The sequence below is a fragment of the Phoenix dactylifera genome, unplaced genomic scaffold (assembly GCF_009389715.1).
Source record: "Phoenix dactylifera cultivar Barhee BC4 unplaced genomic scaffold, palm_55x_up_171113_PBpolish2nd_filt_p 001074F, whole genome shotgun sequence".
Classification (NCBI taxonomy): Eukaryota; Viridiplantae; Streptophyta; class Magnoliopsida; order Arecales; family Arecaceae; genus Phoenix; species Phoenix dactylifera.
In genome coordinates, this window is record NW_024068422.1 from 40,407 (window position 1) to 48,286 (window position 7,880).

The 7,880-nt window shown below is 40.8% G+C and overlaps 1 non-coding gene across 1 annotated transcript; it reads left to right on the forward strand.

The window, feature by feature from the left end:
- Positions 1-7,208: 7,208 nt before the first annotated feature.
- Positions 7,209-7,314, forward strand: LOC120107915. The gene has a single exon (XR_005509516.1). It is a non-coding gene; the product is annotated as a small nucleolar RNA R71 (small nucleolar RNA).
- The last annotated feature ends 566 nt before the right edge of the window (positions 7,315-7,880 follow it).

A 7,880-nucleotide genomic window follows, 5' to 3' on the forward strand; every position in this document is an offset into this window, starting at 1 on the left:
CACAGTCCACATAAGGTTTTAACCTTTGGCCATTGACTTTTAAAACATGTTCACCATTGAGGTGTTGGATCTCTACTGCACCATAAGGAAAGACCTTTTTTACTATGAATGGTCCATCCCACCTAGAGCGAAGATTACCCGGGAAGAGTCGCAACTTTGAATTTAATAGGCAAACCTTTTGACCAGGTTCGAAGGACTTACGGTTAATATTTTTATCATGAAAAGCCTTAGTCCTTGCTTTATAAATTTTAGCATTTTCCTAAGCCTCATTGCGCAATTCTTCAAGTTCACTTAGTTGGAGTTTTCAGTGAGGACCAGCTACTGCCATGTCTAAGTTAAACTTTTTGATAGCCCAGAAAGCTCTATGTTCAAGTTCTACCGGTAAGTGACAAGCTTTTCCAAAAACTAATCGGTAGAGAGACATGCCAATAGGAGTTTTGTAGGCAGTACGATAGGCCCAGAGTGCATCATTTATCCTTTGAGACCAATCATTCCTATCGGGACGTACCGTTTTTTCTAAGATGTGTTTTAACTCCCTATTGGATACCTCGACTTGTCCACTCATTTGGGGATGGTATGGGGTAGCAACTTTGTGGGTGATGTTATATTTGCGAGCCAAAGCCTCGAAAGACCGGTTGCAAAAATGAGATCCCCCATCACTGATGATGGCTCGGGGTGTGCCAAAACGACAAAAGATGTTTTCATGTAAAAATTTAATCACAACCTTGTGGTCATTAGTTTTAGTGGCAACAGCTTCTACCCATTTTGAAACATAATCAACCCCTACAAGAATATATTCGAAACCAAAGGATGGTGGGAAAGGGCCCATAAAGTCAATACCTCATACATCAAAGATTTCTACAATTAAAATAGGATTGAGAGGCATCATATCTCTACGGGAGATGGTACCCATCCGTTGGCACCGTTCACAAGTTTGGAAAAAGTTATGGGCATCTTTGAAAAGTGTGGGCCAATAAAATCCACTCTGTAAAACTTTTGCTGCAGTTTTTCTACCCCCAAAATGTCCCCCACAAGCTTGTGAATGGCAGAATGAAAGAATACTTTGAAATTCGCATTCGGGGACACATCGACGGATTACTTGATCGGGACAATACTTGAATAGATTGGGATCATCCCAATAATAGAACTTTACTTGTGAAAAGAATCGGTTCTTGTCTTGAGTTGACCAATCATCAGGAATTCGTCCTATGGCAAGGTAATTTACTATGTTTGCAAACCATGGCATTTTCATTCCTTGTACCCCAAATAATTGTTCATCTAGGAAAGCATCATGTAAGGGTGAGGTATTCTTAGAGGGCTCAAGAAGAATCCTAGATAAGTGGTCTGCTACGACATTTGCAGTTCCTTTCTTGTCCCGAATTTCTAGGTCAAATTCTTGTAGTAAAAGAATCCATCGAATCAGACGGGGTTTGGTGTCCTTCTTTGCAAGAAGGTATCGAAGGGCAGCATGTCAGTGAATACGGTAACCTTGGATCCTAATAGGTAAGATCGAAACTTGTCTAGCGCGAATACTACAGCTAGCAATTCTTTCTCAGTGGTGGTGTAGTTCAATTGTGCATCTGAGAGTGCTTTACTAGCGTAGTAGATGACATGAGGTACTTTATCTAGCCGTTGCCCTAAAACTGCCCCAATGGCATAGTCGGATGCGTCACACATCAGTTCAAATGGAAGGGTCCAATTAGGGGGCCGTATGATAGGTAAAGTGGTTAATTTCAAGCGAAGATTTTTAAATGCCTCCTCGCATGCTTTATCAAAGACAAAGGGAGTGTCCTTAGCAAGAAGATTGCACAAGGGTTTGGAAATCTTGCTGAAATCCTGAATGAAGCGACGGTAGAAACCAGCATGGCCAAGGAATGATCGGATTTATTTCACAGTTTTAGGTGGAGGGAGATTGAAAATAAGATCGACTTTGGCTTTATCTACTTCAATGCCCCTCTTGGACACGACGTGTCCTAAAACTATGCCTTCTTGAACTATGAAATGGCTTTTTTTCCAACTTAATACTAGGTTAGTCTCCTTACATCTTTTCAAAACTAAGGTTAAATTATCTAGACAATCGTCAAAAGATAGGCCAAAAACGGAGAAATCATCAATGAACACTTCTAGAAAGTTTTCCACCATATCTGAAAAAATGGCCATCATGCATCGTTGAAAAGTTGCGGGTGCATTGCAGAGTCCAAAAGGCATCCTCCTATATGCAAATGTCCCAAATGGGCAAGTAAAGGTGGTTTTCTCTTGATCATCCGGGTAAACAGGTACTTGATTATATCCAGAATAACCATCTAAGAAGCAGTAGAAATCTTGACCAGCCAACCATTCCAAAATTTGATCTATGAAAGGTAGAGAAAAATGGTCCTTCCTAGTCATTGAATTAAGTTTCCTGTAGTCAATGCACACGCGCCAACCCGTGGTTGTGCGTGTTTGTATCAATTCTCCTTCCGTATTTTCAACCACAGTGATACCTGATTTCTTGGGTACCACTTGTGTCGGACTCACCCACTTACTATCAGAAATTGGATAAATGATTCCAGCATCTAATAACTTCACCACTTCTTTCTTGACTACCTCTTTCATGTTAGGATTGAGTCTTCTTTGCATTTCTCGGGTGGGCTTTGCATCATCTTCGAGATGAATTCGATGCATACAAACAGAGGGGTCAACCCCTTTCAAATCGGCTACAGACCATCCTATGGCATGTTTATTCTCTTCTAGCACCCTTAAAAGTTTACCCTCCGGTTCAATAGATAAGTTGGCCGCGATGATTACAGGGAGGGTATCTTCTGGTCCTAGAAAGGCATACTTAAGAGTTGTCGGAAGTGGCTTTAACTCAAGTTTAGGTGGAGAATCAATGGAAGGACAAAGTGGTGTGCTAGCAATGGGGGGAAGGGGTTCAGGTCGGATCTTCCAAGGAAGGGAACTAATAGGAGATTGATTGTCGAGTAAGATGTTAACTTCTTCTACGGCCTTGTCTATATCAAAGTTGTCAATGTCAAAATGGGCCAAACATGCCTCTAAGGGGTCATTTGCTAAGATATAGGGAAGGACGTTCTCTACAAGATCATCCATTTCGTCAATTAGGCAACACTCGTCTTCCCTCACATGTTGGTCAGCGGCATGAAACACATTCAACTTAATTTTCATGTTCCTAAATGATATATCCATTGCCCTAGTTCTACAGTTGATACATGCATTGGCTGTCGCTAAAAAGGGACGACCAAGAATCACAGGGATTTGTTTTTTTAGGTTGGGCACATGTTCCATATCAAGGATGATAAAATCTACTGGAAAATAGAATTTGTCTACCTTAACAAGAACATCTTCAATCATCCCCCGTGGTATCTTCACAGATCGATCAGCCAATTGTAAGGACACCGAGGTAGGTTTTAATTCACCTAATCCAAATTTTTCATAGACTGAATAGGGTAGAAGATTCATACTTGCCCCTAGATCTAAAAGTGCTCGGTCGATGGAGTTATTTTCTATGACACAGGAAATAGTGGGAGCACCAGGATCTTTGAACTTTGGAGGGGTGTTGTGTTGGAGAATGGAACTTACCTGCTCAGTTAGGAGGACCTTTTTAGGCACATGTGTCCTAGATTTTCGCTTTTGGGTGCAAAGGTCTTTGAGAAATTTGGCATAGGAGGGAACTTGTTTGATGGCATCAAGGAGTGGGAGGTTGATTTTAACTTGTTTGAAAATCTCCATCATCTCTTCTAGTGAAGTTCCCTTCTTGCCAAAGGGAGTGGGTGCATTAAGTGCTTCAAGGAATGGGGCCTTTGGAATGTGGGTTGTGGCAGATGGTGGACTAGCTGAAGAAGGTTTTGGGTTTTCATGTGATACATTCCTCTCCTCTTCTTCACCTTCCTTATTGTTACCCTCCCCAACCTTACTATCTATTATACGTCCACTCCTTAGGGTAGTCATGTTGGGAATTGTATCCTAAATGTCAATCGTCAGCATATTGATGATTGAATTTTGTAAATGAATTGACAAATTAATAAAGTATTATTTGGCATTATTCATCATTTCATCTTCAAATGAACTCTTATATGATGAAGTCCTTAGGACTTATGTTATGATAAAGGAGGATTTATCTTTGAGTCCTTAAACTTGTTCGCGACCAAATGATATGTTGTTACTAGGACGACAACATTATCGAGATTAGGTCGTTGTGTGACATATACGTTGGTTGTCCTCTTAACCAAGGAGTGTGGAGACACTGGTATGCCATACAGGTGAAGTGTAGGAGTACATTTCACTGAACGTGACCAATTCCGGAACGCTCTACTGTCGAGAGATGTTCCGAGTGGATATGGGTATAAGTTTGGCCCTCTGACCTGAGATCGCAACCTGTGACTAGCAAGCAACTCACTGTACTTTGGTACCGGACTACCTGAATTTCTAATTCAGTGACGGAAGGTCACTGGGTGCAGTCAAGTACTTGCGTAGTCAGTTGTGAGTCGAGATGGAATTGACCCCTCCTACAAACAGGAGATAATGTCTTGTGATTAATTTAGCAAAACCTTAGCCAGGGTAATCTCAGTGAGGAGTCACGGGATATCTAAAGTTAATCACATAATGGATGTACTAATTATAGGGTTGACAGTGAGCTCTAAGTCATCCTGGCATTAGGAGTCAAAGGGATTGAATTATACAGTAACCATAGTCCAGGGTTCCAGAATATTTGCTTCGCATATATTCGGCCTATCCGGACGTCGGATACCATTGCTAGATGGTCACATCGATTAGTATAGGAAGATGTTCCTATACTACCGGCTTAGGTTCGAACCTATGAGGTCACACGCATAGAAGTTTCTAGGTTGATCAAATGGCTGATTGATGATTAAGAATCATTCAGGGGTAATTTGGTCAATTCGATTGACAAATTATCCTAAGCAAAAGTTGCATTAAAATAATTATTAAATTATTTGAGAATTAATTAGCAATTATATTGCTAATGAACTCAATTTGATTGAGTAATTAAGCTTAGGTTGAGCCAAATTGAATAGGATTCAATTTGGGCTGCATCAGGGTTTGACCCAATTGGATTGGGTTCAACCCTAGTAGATTGAGCTTGACCCAATTGATGGGACTTGACCCAATTGGATTGGGCTTGATCCAAATCAATTAGAAGACCTTATTTGATGAGGATTATGAGTCCAAATAATCAGAATTGGATAAGGAGAAGAAACCCTAAATTTTAGGAACCCATCCTTATCTTCTTGGAGAAGAATGATACCTTAATTTATTCCCAATATTTTCTACGCCTATCCTCTTTATTTTTGGCCAAAAATTGGCATGAGAAGAGAGGAGGCGTGGGGATATAATTCCTATAAAAATGGCGCCTTAAATCTTTCTAGAAAGATTTAGATGAATTTCCTAATTTGTAGGGATTGCATGGTGCATGAAATAGGGTGGTCTGCGGCTGAACTTTGGACGCATGAATTCCTATCTTTTAGGGATCCAAAATGCACTAAATTTGGATATGTTTATCTCCTCTTAGCTGTCAAACCACCAGAATTTTTTGGGAATTTTATCAGCCAAATTAGTTGTCTAAATTAGGTGTGATACGTGGGGGGATCTTTTGGCTATAAAAGACCCGCATGCCTTGGGTTCAATATATACCATATTTAGAGGTTTCAAAAAATTCTGAAAAAATTCCCTGAGGGCCTCCATCCCTTCTTCTCCTTCTTCCTCACGTCCATTCTCCATCTCCTTGAAGAACAATCAAAGGTTGAGTGTTTAGAAGGAGAAAGCTTCAGCCATTGCTGCGTTCCTGCGCGAGCTAGCACTCCCGCGGAAGACGATCTACCTAGGGCTTCGCGTGTACTTCTCATAGAGGCCATTCGTGTGCGTGGCTGCGAAGTCAAGGATCAGATCCTTAAGTTTCTTCCATCATAAAAGGTATTAATCCCACATCAATATTTTATTTTGGAGTCAGGGTCTAGGTCTGATTCTCCGAGGTTTTACCCTCCTTTGGGGCTCCTCACGGAGTTATCTCCAGAATCCATTCGATGGATATTCGGAGATTAATCAGAATAGAGTTTTTAAGTTTCAGATCTGATAGTTAATCATGCATGAAAGTTTTAGCATAATTGTTTAAACGATTCCAGCATAATCCTATGTGTTCTTAAGGTGCTGATTTCTAGATTTGATCTTGTAAGCATGCATGAATTAAATTGTTTGATTCGACTTTTTCGCTGCGTTTTAAAACTTAAAAAGAACTACGTATGGCTTGATCCCCCTTATGAAGGGGTACGTAGGCAACCCGATCAGGTTCAGCCATGGTTTAAAAAAAAAAATTCAGCATGCTTTACACCGAAGAACCTAGGATTCACTTTCAAGTTAAAGCATTGGCTTGCTCATGATTTAGTTGAGTTTCTTGAGCCACGTATTGTCCCCTTGGATTACTCATTGGTTGACTTGGAAGCTTACCTTCCTCTCGTTTGTTTAATGCATTGGTTAGTTGACCCATTTGGGATTCTAGCTTAGCAATTGATTGCGTGTGAGAGTGCAATAGTTGTGTGTTTGCCTCCAAACCTTGAAGGGCAGTCAACACCTTCTCCTCAAAGGCTGTATTTCTTTGGGTTGAAGGAGGAGGGTGTTGAAATTGATTTGAGGGACGGTAGAGATGAAAATTCTGAGGGTTTTGAAAATTTTGGGAGTAGGGTTGGGTAGTATTCGAAGCTTGCTGCCTCCAAGAAAAATTTGGATGATTCCGCCATCCCGAATTATATGTATTGGAAAATGGATCATTACCCGGTCTGGGTTGTGTTTGAGCAGCATTGATGTGTTCTTGCACGAGTTCGGAGAATTGGGGTGCTGAGGGGCACTCATGAATAGGATGCGATGGGCTAGAACAGATAGCACATACTTATGCTTGGGAAGAGCTAACGACATGTCCTCCTCTCATTAGTTGGTCAATCTTATGGGACAATGCATCTACCTTGCTAGACAGGTCTATAGAACGACTTATTTCACAAATGGCCCCTTTTCTTTAAAAATTCGGGGGTGCTTGACGAGAACATGAAGCATGGTGGAGGGAGTTTTCATTAAGATTTTCAAATAGTTGCCATGCTTCATGCTCATTTCGAAGCATGAAAGTCCCCCCGCATGCAGCATCGATCATCTGACAGTTTCGTTCAGTCAATCCGTCATAGAAACATTGCACTAGCTGCCACTTAGGTATTTGATGATGAGGGCATTTACGGATTAGGTCCCGAAATCTCTCCCAAGTTTCATGAAATTCTTCTCCCTCAGTTTGGGAGAAGCTTGTAATGACACGTCTAAACTGGTTCGTTCTTCCTATGGGAAAGTATTTTTTTAGGAATTCTTGTTGCATTTGATCCCAAGAACGAATCGAGTTGGCTTCTAAAGAATTCAGCCATTGTTTGGCTCTATCTTTAAGGAAGAAGGGGAATAATCTAAGTTTTAGAGCATCACCAGTAAAGTTCTAAATCTTGACAGTGGTGCAAATCTCAAGAAATTCATCTAGGTGTTTATATGGGTCTTCATTGGTGAGCCCATAAAAAGATGGGAGCATTTGGATCACACTAGATTTTATTTCATATTGTACAGCTGCTACTTCAGGTAATCGAATGCAAGATGGGAAAGTGTAAATGGTGGGAGTAAAGTACTCCCTCAGGAGTTTGGGTTGTTCTTCAGCCATCTTAAGAGGTGGGGATGATTCTAATGTTCTGATCTTAGCTCGAATGTTCCTAAGGGTTCGTTCTATTTCAGGGTCAAAAGGTAATAGGTCAAGTACTCTAGAACGACTCCCTTGCATACACTAGTACTCGATCAGTCAAGCATGCAATAAAAGAAAAAAGCATATCAATCCTAGTCTTTGTCCTAAAATC